At 46.5% G+C, this 14,743-nt stretch overlaps 1 pseudogene across 1 annotated transcript in view; it reads left to right on the forward strand.

Annotated features, from left to right (window-relative positions):
- The first annotated feature begins 347 nt into the window (after positions 1-347).
- The window catches only part of LOC144770434 (sulfotransferase 2A1-like), a 443,056-nt pseudogene continuing 428,660 nt past the window's right edge, over positions 348-14,743 (forward strand). Inside the window, exon 1 of the transcript XR_013598894.1 lies at positions 348-480. The product of XR_013598894.1 is annotated as a sulfotransferase 2A1-like (transcript). The remainder of the gene's footprint in view (positions 481-14,743) is intronic.

The following is a 14,743-nucleotide window of genomic DNA, read 5'->3' on the forward strand; positions in this document are numbered from 1 at the left end:
AAATCTCATAGACTGTAGTAACTATTTTAACACCCCTTTATCAACCTTACAAACGTTTGTACTGATTTCGCTGTAAATCACTTACTTGGTAAGTGTATGTCCCCTTGTACTGCAGTTCTGCTAATTTGGGAATGCCATTTAATGGCTAATCAGCAGTTTAAGCTCAATTTATAGAACTTGGCAAGCATATTTCAATGGTATGAAGCATGTGAGTATCTGTACTCACTGAATTAGATATGGCATTTTGTTCCAACTTCTCTGACCTGCTAGTGGGAGACACTGCGTGCTGATGGGTGTGGTCAATATCGCAACTCCTAAGGATTCCTACAAGAGATCATGAGAGCCAACTACAAGATCCACAGACCCTTAGAGCTGTCGGCAAGGCATCAGTGGGAGACAGTCTGTGCCAGCAGAGGAAACATTGACTGAGCCAGACTCCAGCTACCGAGGTTTAGAATCACAGCCTGAATAGTGAAACAGGTAGGTGATCAATGTAGTATTTAACAGGAGTACGAAAAATGCATTTGTTCCTCAATTTCTCTCACTTCTCTCAGACCCCCTACCCCCTCCATACCCTCCTCTTCCTCCGCTTCTGGGTGATTGTTTGTGGGAGCGGAGAAGAGAAAGAGTTAAATGTTAAATATAAGTGAAGAACAATAAAACAGAGGCATTAAAGTGTTTCTACTCTGGGAGGTCTTCAGTAACCTTTATGAAAGTGTGAGCATGTTAAGTTTATTAATTGTGCAAGTTTATTTTAATTGAAGTGGGAATAAAAAGTTTGAAAACATGCTTTTAAGATACATTGCATGGACCTGATTGTTTCGTGTAAAACGATTGTCTAGGCTTGTAGGGAGGTACAGATTGGCAGTGGAAGGAGAGTAGAGACAGAATTCAGTTGCCCTCAGATGATGGGAATGTGTGCGTCATGCTCTCTGGTAGATTGCAGCTTGTTAGAAATGCCTCCTTGGGAACATTGATTGATACATATGGACACCAGAGGCTGTAATACTGAACGTTTGATAGAAATTGTGGTACAACAGTTTTATGTGCACAAATCCTGCCAAAGCTATCAGTTAGTATACACCGCATTATTGCTGAGTAGTTGGTGGTGGTGGGCCTGGACCTGGGATCAGGGAGCGGAAGCAGGTGGCTGATGCTGGATGTCCCATGCATGGCAAGTATGCACCAAGTTGCTTTTTTGAGGCTGCCTATGACAGGTCCTGCGGTTCTTCAGTTTCTTCGTTAGTTGGGTGGATTGAGAGTGGGGTATCACTGCATATGGCTCCTACCGTAAACCTAACAATGCATATATTCACTTTCTGCGTGTCCCCTCTAGAGCCTACGGCAAGGTCAATGACGGGCAGCCTCCAGATCCCAGCAAACTACAAATTACTCCGCCGGAGTAGGCTTGCGCAGGGGGTACAGCTTATCGGACGAATACTTTTCCCCGGCCCCACCCACGCCCTGTGCCTTAAACTCCATAACGGGGGCTGCAAAAATGTTGCATACTTACACCCTGTTGCGAATGCACGTGAGAGGGTGGCCACAGGCCCACTTGAAAGAGTGCCACCCCCGGACACCGCACCATGACAGCCTACCTACCGGCTGTCACTGTACCTGGAGTTACGTGGTTCTGACCGCTAAGGACCGAAGACTACGCTTACCAATCATGACCTTACCGCCACAGGACAGCATAGTTGCCCAACTATCTGTCCTCCCCCTCAGCCCACTAGGAAGGTGATGCCCTATAACTCGCGCCCTCCAATCATGCTAAAATGTCCTCTGTAAATGCCTGATTCCTTTTTGAATGATAGAGGAACCCCGTCTTGCAAAAAAAAACTGATCACCCCGGATTTACCCGTGTCCTATTGAATTCTGTTTTGGGGTCCTGAACTGCTTATCAACTCTATTGTTGATCCGCTTTACCGCGTGATTCAATGCTTCCGCTGACTAGTCCCCTCTCTGTTGGAACCTTGGAATCACGTGAGACCAGACGATCATAGCATCGGGGCAACTCTTTGCCTACCATCCCACCTCAGTGAGTGGCTCCTCAACTAAAACGCTTCATCCCTGGCGAGCAGGGTCGTTACCCCTAAAGGTGTAGGATCCGGTTTGCTAGTGGTCCCTTACTTTCTTTTAAAGCGTGGTTCACCAGCTCCCTGAATTGCCCCATGCACCGTCTGCCCTGTCCATGAACCTCTATTCTTGATCCCAACTTATGCACCCTGGCCTCGTAAAACTGCAAGCAAACATGAAAATAGAACATCCATCAGTGTATTGCCCTACTGACAGACTAAACCCTACACTACTGCACATGATACTATGTATGCAAACTTCTCCCTGAGTCACAGGATAAAAAAACTTGCAATTCACATGAAACAGAAACAATGGGCTAGAGCATGAGCAGCCACACTTAGTGCTTTTAGCAGTTAGAGGACCACCTAGCGATCCTCTTGACCTGCTCCTCCCTTAGACCCATTGCCACTGCCTTGGTGGCCACCCCAGTTCTAAAGGAGTGGGTTCCAAAGTTAGCCGAGTCCAACCCGGCGTCTAGGATGGCCAAACCCATGACTCTTTTGAACTGCAAGATAGTGAGCAGTGACCCATCGCCACGGAGCAGAAGTGGCCCTGACTAGGCCCACGTCTGTTGTGCCATAAAGGCCTCTAGCCTGGCAATGGGGCAGCAAGCATTACCACCGCTTGCCACCCCCATGCTGGATCTTTTGGGCCCCACTTCTTGTCCACATCTCGCCGTCATTGCGGTGTGGATCACCTCATAGGTATCACCTTCAATGATATACCTTACATAAAGGAACATAAAACACAGATGATTAGTGCTCCTAGCCTTTGGATAAGAGATGCAGTTTGCCTGCCTGCACAAGGGTGCCGAGGTACTGTGTGATACAGTACATAACTTATTATAAGTGTACGAGCATAAGGGTGCATAGGTACTGTGTGACAAACCACAGGCAAATATTGCATTTGTGTACAAGCACACAGGTGCAGAGGTAGAGTGTGCCATAACCAGCTTCCAATGTATACGTGTACTTGCGATGGGTGCATAAGATGCTATTTGACAACAGACTCCAAATTCATGTGTGTAACAGCACACACGTGCATACGGCACTCTCGAAATCGTGACAACAAAGCCTGGGATGTATTGAAGTGACATCACAAGTACTGATAATGTATGTAAGTGACATCACAGAGGCAGGCGCCTCGCAGGACTGACATCAAAGACTTGGAATATATTGACGTGACATCATCACAGCTTGGAATGTCTTGATGTGACGCCAATAGTAAGCAGGTTTAAGGAAAAGGGTGAACCCGGAATCACTGGGACCTGGGTGCTAAACAGTATACAATGAGGTGGTCCCAGTATTGTAACATCAAAAGTGTCAGATAGACAAACAAATCACAATAACATACAATTGTAGAAAACAAGGTGCAAACAAAATGTTTCGGTTGTTTCAGTGTTATTTAAACATCATTCTTCCCTTTTTGGATCAGCAAATGCTCACGGGGGCTGAACCACACTCTCTTCTGTGCTCTTTTCACCATTCTCTTGGGGTATCCTCCTGACAGGAGTCTAGCAGATAGATCATCAGATTTTCTCATGTAGTCATCTTTTTTGGAGCAATTTCCCCTAATCGTCGATATTGGCCTACTGGGAGTTTATCTCGGAGGGCCCTTGGTTGATGACTGTTGTACCTTAAGAGTAAATTACATTCAGATGGCTTCCGGTATAGGGTGGTGTAAAGCTCATTGTTCTCATAGCAAATCTTGATGTCCAAGAACGCAATTTCTGTCACATGTGATTGCAGTGTGAACTTGATGTCCTGGTCGCATTGGTTTAACTATTCATAGAAACTATTCAATTCTGTTTCTTCTCCTAACCATATCATCAAGATATCATCTATATACCTTTTCCATAATCCTCTCCTCTCTTGGAAAGGGTTATTGTTGAAGACGAATGATTGTTCAAAATTGTCCATGTAAATGATGGACAGGCCCGGGGCGCAGGCTGCCCCCATTGCCACACCCTTTGTTTGTATGTAGTACTGACCTTGGAAATAGAAAAAGTTGTTCTTCATTGCTATTGTTAGTAGTTTAACAATAAAATCCGCTGGCACCTCCACAGGGGCCGGTCGTTGGTTGGGAACCATCCTTATCACCTCTAATGTGGGGTCCTGCAGTATACTTGCGTATAAAACTACAACATCGCATGTCACTAGTAGCTGCTCTTCTGGGTTATAGGACTGTCCGTCTATTAGGGTTATCGTTTTGCATGGTATCCCTTAGGTATGCTTGAGTGTTCTCCGCGATAGGTTTTCTGAAAAAGTCAATATATTTACATAGGGGCTCCAACAATGATCCACAGCCCGATACTAAAGGGCGACCGGGTGGATTGGACATATCCTTGTAAAGTTTTGGCAAGGTGGAGATGGTAGGAAGGTGCGGGTGCTTCTGATTAAGATAGTCAAATTTAAGTTTGCTGACAAACCCTATCTCCAGTGCCTCTGACGTGAGATCCAGTATTTCAATGGCCAAATCCTTTGAGGGGTCTGACCTGAGTCTGGCGTAACTCACTCCATCTTCAAGCTGTTTCATGATTTCCGTTTTGTAGGTATCATGTACTACTGTGGCTCCTCCCTTGTCCGCCGCTTTGATCACGATGTTCTTGTTATTTTTTAAGCTCACTAGGGGCATTTTCTCGGACTTAGTGGTGTTCTGTATGGTACAAAATGGCCCCTCCGAGCACACAATAGTCTTTATCAAATGTCCACTCAAATCCGTCTTCGTATTATGTAGAGGTTCAGTCAGAACAATCCGGTATGTAGTCTTCCAAATTTGTTTATTCACAAGTTCAAGTTTGTAATCCAAAGTAAAACAGCTCCAAAAATAGCCAACACGTGTATCGATTTGCTAAATATAGCAGTCGACTTCTTCAGGGTTTATATTCCACTTAATCTTCAGTGAATTATTCCTCAATAGTATCTACCATTTCATACACGTTCAAAATCAATCTGTCAAGTCCCTTAGTAAATCGTCTGCCAAAACTCTGTAAATTCGAAGTCACATCCCCGGTTTAATATACAAGGCAATTCCTTAAAGTAATCCGTTCCTCAAGGACTATCAGTCTCCCGAATACTTGTTATGTCCACAATAACCATCCCACGAGTACCACGAGTACGCGTTCAACGGTAAACAGCACCTCTCCCGGTTGCCCTGAAGAAGTCGACTGCTATATTTAGCAAGACGATACACATGTTGGCCATTTTTGGAGACTACATACCGGATTGTTCTGACTGAACCTCTACATAATACGAAGACGGATTTTGAGTGCTCGGAGGGGGCCTATTGTATTGTTGGTGGGCCTCTCGGCCAGTTGCCATCTCGTGCTCTTGGTGGTTTCCATTGACCCTGTCCTAAAAAAGGAATGTAACCTTGGGGCGGATACCGGTTGTCTTGATATCCATAGCCAGCGCTCGGGCCTGGTTGTTCACTGTCACTGTTCATTGATGAATCCAAAAAAGTGGTATAGTTTTTCTGCCCCTGTAACCTCCTCGGCCCCTTCCTGAGAATCTTCCCTGGTTGTCTTGTTTGTAATAGTCGTCATTGATGTAGGGGTACATGTTCTTTTTATCATAGAAACGGATATCCTTTGATAGTTTATCCAGTTTCTTATTCTGGGTCGTTGTTTCAAAGTCTTTCAAACTTTTTCCAAGATTGTCAAGGGCCTCTAAGGCATTGGTCAAGCTAGTGTTGCCCGCAATTTATTGTTTAGGGCCGCAATCTCACGGGTTAGGATTTGGACCTGCTCTGCCGATGTTTCAACCCCTAGCACCATCCAATGGCGGGATGCATTATTGGCCACAAAACTGAAACCCTCTTTAAATTTGGGTACATCCACGAAGATCGCAGGTTTGTTTTTTTATCTGTAGTCCTATAGGTATTACATTGGCCTGCAGATATTTAGTGAGTAGATGCCCGTGGAGACGGGTGCAGATCAGTTTCTTCTCAAGGCGTTCAAGTTTGCCAATTTTATCGTTCAAGGTAAAGTCAATGTTTGGTGTGTCAGATGAAAGAAATTGGTTCGCTGGGTCAAGAAGTAGCTGGTTGATGTACTCCTCAGTGTATGACAGAGTCTCACTCTCTACCATCTTGAGGGGGGTGTGTGGTATCACAAAAAATACCTCGCAGGCGGGTGCCTGCTCTGAGTAAGTTTAAGAAAAAGTGTAAACCCGCAATCTCTGGGACCTGGGTGCTAAACAGTATACAATGAGGTGGTCCCAGTATTGTAACATCAAAGGTGTCAGTCAGATAAACAAATCACAATAACATACAATTGTAGAAAACAAGGTGCAAACAAATTGTTTTGGTTGTTTCAGTGTTATTTAATCACACTGAAACTGATCGTCTTTTCCTCAGGCAATTACTGAAGAGCCTACATTTTTAACATAGTTTCTACATGAGAGTGCCCCAAGTGGAAAGAAAATGGTAGGGGGAGGCTGTGCCTCAGGTGGGGTAGTGAGGTAGTGTTTAAAAATAGGGACAGCAAATCACAGACAGTTCAGGCATATATTCCTCATATGCCTGTGCAACAGGTGGTGAAGTACACATTCATCATAGTACAAAATACATGTACAATGTTGCCATGTAGCACGAGGTTCACAGTAAGGTAAGTACTGTTGAAAGGACTGGCAAAACTCAAATGTCGACCATTCGACCCCAATTGTTGTGTAGGTTCTTTTCGGCCATACGCGAGGGGTCTTCCACAGGACAGTGGTGTGGGGTGAAGGGGGACCTAGAAGTGGACAAGGGATGGAGTGTCACATCCAAGGTAAGATTCACAAAAAACAACACAAAATCCCATTAACTTGGTTGGACCATTATAATTACCAGGAGTGAAAGAGAGGGTTCTCAATAATTAATGCTGGAGAATCGAGGGATTCCGTTGCTCAAAAACAAATGGCGGCAAGAGTGAGAAGACACCTGTAGAGATAAGGTGACTGTCAGCCATCTGTTCCACAATGAAGGGATACAAAAATGAGGGTTCTAAGTCAAAACAATAACTCACTAAGCCAGTGACAGGCAATCCAGGCAAATCAGGGATCCATCATTCACAGGACGGCCGAAGCATGTGACTATAGTCATAAATTAATGAAGGCTCCCGAGTCAATCAGGGGAGAAACCAGAATCAATCTGTGAGGGGAAAACAAACAAAATCAGACTTTCAATTCTGACCACTTAGCATCGCCTCAGTTGTATTACATAAGGAACATTGAAATCTGACTTTCAATAAGAGTGCCTAGCATTGCACCAGTTGCATTAAGTTAAGAACATTGAAAACATGCCTCCTTTAAGAGCGCCTAGCATAGCAAAGCACCAGTTGCATTTACATGAGGAACAATGAAATCAGACTATCAATGAGAGCGCCTAGCATACCACCAGTTCCATTAAGTGAGGAACATTGAAATCAAAAAATCCAATTAAGAGCGCCTAGCATAGCACCAGCTGTATTACATGAAGAACATTAAAATCAGATTTTCAGAGAGACTTTGAAAACGCTAAGCATAGTACTAGTTTCATGAGGACCATTGATATAGTACTTTCAAATGAGAGGCTTAGCGTAGTACCAGTTGCATTACCTGCGGAACATTGAAATCAGACTTTCAAATGAGAGTGCTTAGTGTAGCACCAGTTGCGTTAGCCGCTGAACATTGAAATCTGGCCATGACAGGCTGAAGTCCACTTGCGCCCAATGCAAACTGGGGCCAGATCACAGAATCTGCGCCGAAATACACAGTGTGCATTCTGACTGCTACCTTGTACCTTATTGTTTGACCAGCAACTATATCCTCATTAAAATCACAATCAGACAACTTGGTCACTAAATGGCATCCCATATATTAGAACCTCAGTTTGCTATACATTATCACCAGTGATTCATAACAGCCATCTAGCTGGGTGAAATTCTATTTTCCATTTTTTTGTTATTAGTTACTCTTGTCGTTACGATTAGTGTAAGTGTGTGTCAGCTCATTTCAGGGCTGGCTAAAAATAGCATAGTTGAAATAAGACATTATGTTGAGAGCACTTAACATTGCCCAATTGCATTATATGAGGACACATTCATATGTGTTAGGCATGGGGAGATTAAGCGATCCTCTGCCTTACTCCTGCATATCATGCGATGCAGTCGTGCTAGGATGGACTTGATAATACGTGGTAACCACCCCACAGTAACACACAGACTGTAACGCGTGCTAACACCCTGGCGGTAACACCTACGTGGTAATGCCCAGAAACGTCCATGTGGTAACATCACGGCAGCCACCTCCATGCGGTAACAGCCACTTTGATAACACACGGTAACACTTAAACAGTAACAACCACTTGTTAACACCTAAGTGGTAACCCTTACACGGTAACAACCACTTGTTAACACCTATGTGGTAACACTCAATCACAGTCTTGCGGTGATACCCACGCGGTAACACCCCCATGGTAAAAACACCAATGCAGTAAACTTCAAAAAGCGGTAAACACCAATGCGGTGAACACCCACGTGGTAAAACTCAAGCGGTACTCCTCTTTTCAGCAATGCAGGCATCTACCCTCGATTATCTGGGATCCAACCCCCCAGCGATAACCTAAAAATCTTAATGTACCTAGATGGGATGACAGAAACGTGTTAAAAAACCATTCCGAGCATAAAACAGGCTGTTTTCACCTCCACTATGGCTGGAACAATTCATCTCGAGTGTGAGTCATGACACCCGGGCCGCATAAGCTGACTTGAAAAAACACCACCTCTGTACTGGACGAGAGGCCATGTGATTCGACATATAATTCCACTGGGAACCATACATTAAGTAATAACAACAACGGCTATTCACTGTGCTCGAAATGGTATGAAGAGCTACATACAACAATTCATCATTATTTGCAGACGCTCAATAATATGGTATGAAAAGCTGCAATCAATAATTTAGCATTACTTATGGATGGGGAAGACAGTGCACAGGTTATTCACGGAAAGCCCCGGGAGCAGTGTCCTATCACTAATCAGTGAAATCATGTGTTTCTATCACAGTGCACGTGTGCAGAGACTTATGAGGCGAGTTTGTTTAAGATGCAGCGCATGCTTACTACTGCCTGGATGGTAGTACTAACATGGATGGAAATTCCTTAGAGCAGAAAAGCAGCTATCTATTTTCAGCAGATTTTTTCCCTCCCATTAGACTATAGCGCCGAACTGTAGACTTCAGGCGCACTGTTGTTCGTCTACCAGTCCGAGATAGGCCGGGAGCGTCATAAGGGCCAAGCAGTTATCTACTTGTAGCTAAGAGACTTTACACCACGCAATACCATTTTAAACACCCGAGGTACACAAATGAAACACTACATACACAGCCTATGCAGATAAAGAATGGTGTTACAAACGTGAAGCTTTTCCACAAGTGTGTTTTCTCAATCACTCAAAACCAGCAAACATTTAGTAAAATTGCACTCTTTCAGTAACCCCTGCCACGATTACATTTTTCATAAATAGCACATGGCACCGTCTTGAGCAATTCGTATATTTTCCAGGCTAAAACTATATGCTCGCCTCGACTAATCAGAGCTCTGACAGAGCTAGGTATCGCGCTAGGACAGCATCCCCCTGACTCGTCCTCCTTGCTAGTAAATTACACTCTTTCCAACATATTGAACACACACTTTTGGACATGCTTTCCCTGAAACAGCTGATTCTCTTTAGATACCGCTGCGCTATTTTTGTCACCGCTCTACTGTCTCCACGGGATGCATTGCCAGGGCCTTTAATAGCTGGCAGACAAAGTGCATCTCACCTTTCCCCTTCTTCTCTTCCCTTCGTATATAAACACCTGAGTCAGTATTTGGTCTTCACAGTGTAAACTTTTATTAACTTCAAATACGGCCAATTGCTCCATTGGCCTTACTTCAATTCGTTTCTGTGACCATCACTTTATTCTTGCTTTATTTAAAAAAACACAGCACACAAATACGATATCATAGGTATACGTTTCCATTGTATTTACAATTGCCTCTCCACGGGTCCTCTTGCTTTACCTTCGGGCTGTGCCAGCAGGCCACAACCAATATACACCCTGGTCTCCTTATGCTGACCGCCCCCCGGCCAACAGAGCAGCAGGTAGATAATTTGCCACTGCTTGTGACAAGCGCCGGCTTCCTGGGTAGAGCCAGAGAGTCCAGAGCCACCAGCAGGTCAGCCCCCTCTCCCGCCAGCCCAGAGCCACTGATATACTGTAAGCCCTATTCTGGGGCCAAACAGCCACCGACCAACGGAGTCCCTGTCATTTCTCTTGCCCAGGACCCCGCCACAGGGCGAGGCACTCACTGGCGGACTCGCCCTCCCCCCCTGCGCCTTCTACTTCTTCAGCCAGGACTCCCAAAACAGTCTGTGTGAACAACTCCAAACCTGCCCTAGAGAGGTGTACCCCATCTGATGCATGCAACTCTGCCCTTGAAACGTGGATCAACTTGTGCCTGATGGTATGAAATCTTGATTTCTTTAAGATCTCTGCCACTGACTGATTTAATCTCCTTACTGATTTATTAACTGCCTTTGGTGGCGCTCCCTTCGCCCATACCTGACGCGGTATCACCTCGGACCATAGTATTTTTGTCCTAGGCAACATGTTCTTGACTACGGACAAAACGGAAAAAAGAGCCTCCTTTACCCCCCTCCTTCCTGCTGGGATCATATTATTGCCACCTGAATGAATCACCAGTATATCGGGAAGCGGAATGCCCTTGGCCATGGCACCCTGCAGATCGGTTGGCACCTCTGCTAATCGCTGTCCGCCAACCCCCACCCAATGGTGGTCAGCTCCCTTCGCACTCTGTATTTTCTCCTCACGTGAATTCTTGAATAGGTGCCCTGCTCTGCGAGTAAACGAATGGCCACACCAGCATATCTGGGCCCTCTGACCCGGTCCACCTAGATCAAAGTTGAAAATGGCAACAGGACTAGTGGAGAAGACTGACTGACAACTCATGCTATCTGGGGACGTACCTAACGCTCGAAACATGTTGACTTTCAGCGCTCTACTCATCTTAATGGTTTCCTCAGGGAGGCCTAGGACAGCCGCCATCGTGGCTGCACCGATGCAGAATGAGTGTGAAGTGAAATGTGTTGTTTCCACCCCTAAACATTCTAGAGCACGCTTACATATTCTAGTGAACTGAAACCTGGTGAGAGGGATGCCATCAGCATATAATATTACCCTGCTGTCACCTCCCCCATGTCTAATCTGGAAAAAATTCTTGGCCAAGCTCACCGGGTGACCCCCACAACTGATCCCAGCTGGACCCAGGTTCCCCTACCTAACGGATCAGTATTTGTTTTCCGCACCCTGACCTGAAGGTGTTCTGTGGTCAGGATTACATCTTCCCAACGTATGCCCCGTTCCTTGTATGACTTTGACGCCGGTAACAATTCTGAAATTCTAAATGCCCCAAAAAATGCAATGAGTATGGCAACCTGATTAATTGCGTCTCGTAAGATGTGAAGCAAATTCTGGGCAGTATTTCCAAGCACCTGGTAAGTCTGCTCGCATCTATGGGTCTCCTACTGTCCTTCACTCTGGGTGCCAAGCGCTTCCAACCCCTCATTGCTTTTTTCACCCTTGGGTCTTTTGTTGGATCCACCACACCCCCTCCAAACCCGCATAAAATGCTATTGCCGAAAGTTGTCTCCTCACCATAACCATTGATCTCCCGCTCCATTTCTGATGGACTATGAAGTTCAGGACAATTTGTGGTAAGAACCTCTCTACTGACCTTGACTCCTTTAAGATAGTCAGGTATGATTGCCATGACCTCTCATACATACTCTTCGTCTTGGGGGCCAGTGACGCCATGATCTACTCAGAGGCCGTGGGGCACCAAGCTTCCATAGTTCCTCCTGGAAGTTCGTCATCTGTCTGTCTGCTTGCGGCCATCGGGTGCAAAACTCTGCCAACTTAAAATGGGACAAGGCGTCAGCGACTGTGTCGTCCACCCCAGGTACATGTTTGGCAGTAAAGTGTACATTGCGCTGCAAGTATCATGAGACCAATTCCTTCAATAGGCGTAGGACCCAGGTACATTTAGCCCTCTGGTTGTTAATCGCCATCACCACTGACATGCTATCTAACCAAAATACACTATGCCTGTTTGTCAGCGCAGTGCCACAATGATTGGGAAAAGCTCTAAGAAGGTAATGTTGCGGGTAAGGCCTGCTAACACCCACACTTCCAGCCAGTGCTGCATGCACCACCTGCGACCCAAGACTGCCCCAAAACCCACGCCGCCCGCCGCATCTGTGTTCAATTCCAATTCAGCATTGAGGAGGCTCGGCTGTTGCCAGACCACTGTCCCATTAAATTCTTCAAGAAATCCTTTCCAAATGGCTAAGTCGTCCCTTACATCCGCTGAGAGCCTGGTGTGATGATGCCTGGCACGCAAGCCATATATCACCCTCGCGATACTTCTTGAAAAGACCCTGTCCATCGGTATCACTGGGAGGGAAAAATTCAGCTGCCCCATCAGGACCTGCAATTGGTGAAGCGTCACCTTCCTTGCTTACAAACAAGACTCAATAGCCCACCTGAATGCTGCTACCTTCTCCTGCGGGAGTCTGCATACCCCTTCTCTAGTGTTTATTTCAATGCCCAGGAAAGTCAGTTTCGTGGAGGGTCCCTATGTTTTCTCCATGGCTAACTGCACGACCAGCGCTTTTGCCAGATGCTGGAAGCCCAGCAGGGCCTTCCTGCATGCAAGGGAACCATGTGGTCCCAGAAACAAAAAATCATCTAAGTAATGCACCAGACAGTAATGCACCAGACAGATGTCACTGATGTTAGAAATTGCTGCACCGCCCATTCTAGAAACCTGCTGAATGTTTCTAACACCACACACGCGATGGAACACCCCATTGGCATGCAGAGGTAAATGAAAAATTCCCCTTCGAAGGTGAACCCAGGAACCTTGTGTCGTCAGGGTGTACCGGCAGGAGATGGAAGGCTGCCTCGATGTCTGATTTAGCCATCAACGCTCCCTCACCTTGCCCCTGTAGCTTCTGGATCGCCATATCAAAGGTGGTGTAGCGCACTGTGCACAACTCCGGGTCCAATTTGTCATTGACCGACAACCCTTGTGGACTTGGCAAGATGTGGATCAATCAGAATTTGCCTTTCTCTTTTTTCGGTTCCAACCCCAATGGTGAACATACTAGGTCATGCCTTGGCAGCTGTTGAAAGGGACCCACCACCCTGCCCAAGGATACTTCTTTCGCAATTTTTTGCCTAGCCACCTCAAGGTTATGAAGCACTGAGTGTTGGTTGTGAGGTGGAGCCGTGGACAGGGTAGCAGAGGATGAAATGCGAAAACCGGAACTAAAGCCATTATGCAAAAACTGAGCTTCTTGTAATTTGTCATACTTGCTAAGGAGGTGTGTCAGGACATGAAGCTGGATGGGCGTAGGTAAGCACCTAGGGTGTTTGGGAGGGGCGTCCCTTGGCTTGGGTTTGGGTATGGGCGGGCTGCTCTTTTGGCCTACCCAACTTCTTGAAGCATCTGATCTCTGGGTGTGCCATAACGCCACAGAAGGAACACGTGTTTAAACTTACATGCTGTGCCCCGGTTGCACTCGTTCTTGTTGAACTGCCAGCAGGCCAGTTTCTTATTTCAAGACCCCCTGTCCCCCCAAAAGGGCTGACTCGTCTTGGTCACCGGTATTGTTGAGTAAAACACCGAGTGCCATGTGTTAATCTCGTGTTGGTCCCAAGCTACTTCAGGATGAAAAGCCTTCATTTGCCTGAATTTGTTGTTGTATTGGAGCCACCCTGTCCCTGGGAAGTCTGACGCCGCTGTGTGGATCATAGACATATAATATATGATTAACTGGGCTGCCACTGTGGGGTACCTTTCCACCATAATCGCAGCGTAGATAGCGAACCCTGTTATCCAATTTTTGATCGACCAATCTACCCATACTCTTTTCTGTTTCAGCTCTCCCTCTTTCCCAGTCCTGCTTTTCCCCGGGACCACCCAGGCATTTATGAGGTTAAACACATCCACGTACTCTCCCTTGAATATTCTTTCTTTGGTCTCCACAGGCACGTGACACGTGATCCCCGACGAGGGGGCTAAGGCCATGGATGCCGACCAATAGGTCAGTGGGCTGTACGCTAGTGTTGTCTGCCCTGGGGCTATTGACCCTACGGTTATGGGGGGTGTATTGAGGGGACCAATGACCCCGCTGCGCTATTACTATGTGCTTGCACCTGTGACGTTGCCTCCACCACCACCGAAGATTGAGTCACACACCCTGACTGGACCCACACCTGCGCTATGCCACTGCCCTGATGTGCTACCACCGGTGGAGCAGCTTGCGCAGCGAAAGGAGTCGGGGGCACCATGCCCGCTGTGACTGGTAACCCCCCAGCCTGCTGAATGTTATTTACTGCTGTGGTGCATGTCATCGCAATGGGACCCCCAGCGGGGCCCACGGAGGGCAAGTTCATCGGTTGCGCCATATCAGCCACCAAGACTGTCTTGTCCATCACCCCTGCCTCATCTGAGGTAGTGGCTTGAGAGTCCCCCGCTTTGTTGCATTTCTCTGGTTGCGCCGTACCCGCTTAGCCTGCAGTGCGTCTTCCTGCACACTCGTACCGTTCCCTTGCGTTAATGTCCGTAACGCCCAGTCAAT

This window comes from Lissotriton helveticus, chromosome 7 (genome assembly GCF_964261635.1).
Source record: "Lissotriton helveticus chromosome 7, aLisHel1.1, whole genome shotgun sequence".
Lineage (NCBI taxonomy): Eukaryota > Metazoa > Chordata > Amphibia > Caudata > Salamandridae > Lissotriton > Lissotriton helveticus.